Source organism: Silene latifolia, chromosome 10, assembly GCF_048544455.1.
Source record: "Silene latifolia isolate original U9 population chromosome 10, ASM4854445v1, whole genome shotgun sequence".
In the NCBI taxonomy this organism is placed as follows: Eukaryota; Viridiplantae; Streptophyta; class Magnoliopsida; order Caryophyllales; family Caryophyllaceae; genus Silene; species Silene latifolia.
Window position 1 is genome coordinate 75,931,036 of NC_133535.1, and position 1,544 is coordinate 75,932,579.

Below are 1,544 nucleotides of genomic sequence, written 5' to 3' on the forward strand. Positions count from 1 at the left end.
TGACCTTAAGTGCGGTAAGCAGGCTGGCTAGCTGATCAGTTGTGACATCTCTGTTGTTATCATTGTTGTTGTGGTTGACAGACGAAGTTGAAGACGGGGCCATGGCTCTGAGGCACAAAAACAGCTCACATTACAACTCAATCCGACACGGTTTCAAGACTGAACGCAGATAACACAAAGGACGAGAGAAAGATCGACTCAACAAGACGGGGTGACCGTGTGTGGTCCCTCGGTGCTGACTCAATTTATGACGTGACGGTGTTTGACCGAACATTTGACACGAGTCCAACATGACGGCGTGACGCCATTGGACGGGTCTCGTGATGAGACGACTCATAAGTAAAGACCCATAAGTACGTTTGCTTTGACTCGATAGACACGAGGCGGAATTGGAATGGTGGACTGAAGTTTTCGAAAATAGAAATTTCCAAAAAGATTCATTTGTCGCTTTAATGGACGGCTTACGAAGATAAAGATCTCCTCAAGTCGATCTGTTGAAAAGGGTTGTCTTAAGTTTATTTGCAAAAGACGGTTTGAGTTTGAGTCGGCTCGGAAAACAGTGTGTTGCTTCCCAAGACGGTTTTGAAATTCAAAATTGTATGTTTTGAAAATCGAGCTTGAAATGTTTGAAAAGGTCTCGGGGACGGTGCATGGTCCTCGGGATCCTTAAAGTGTCTCGAGAAAAGGGTGTGTGCTTTTCTCGGGTTTTGAAAGAGAGCCATTGTCGGCGCGAAACGGGTTAAAATCCGTGTCTAGACGCGGCTATTATAACGGTGTAAAAAGGCGATTTGAAATAGATATACAAAATCGGGTTTGAAAATCGTCATTATGACGGCCTAGAAAGGCGTGTTGAAATGGTTATACAAAACCGGGTTTGAAAATCGTCATTATGACGGCCTAGAAAGGCGTGTTGAGATGGTTATACAAAACCGGGTTTGGAAATCTTCATTACGACGGCCTAGAAAGGTGTGTTGAAATGGTTATACAAAACCGGGATTGAAAATCGTCATTACGACGGCTTAGAAAGGCGTGCAACGGTCGGCGAAAGACCGAGTTTTGAAATGGCCATTATGACGGCGCGAAAAGGGTGTTTTCGAAAGTTGAAAATGACAAGGAAGGACTTATGATCAGATAGCACATAAGCACTCACAGTTCATTATATTATGCATCATGCTGACACGGGTTTTGGTTTTAGAAGGGTGGGTTACACACCAAGCATTCAAACCCCGATTTGCGAGAGGGATACCAATCCAAACAAAATGTGTAAAGAGGGTGCCCTAGCCTCGTGCTCGAAAGTGATGAAAGCTCTTTGACGAAACAGAAATGTGTAACGTCAATGGTATGCTTGACTCAATCGGGATTCGAAACGCGGGGATGAGAAGACTCACGCCGACGAGACGAGCCAATTGGTCGAAAAAGGTTAGGTTGTGGGCCCGGACAAGGAAACCCGACCGTGACCGTAATATCAATTAATGCATTCCAACCAAGACCTCGTTCGAGTCTCACCATCTAGGGATCAGAAAGACGTAAGTGTCTTAGTTTTC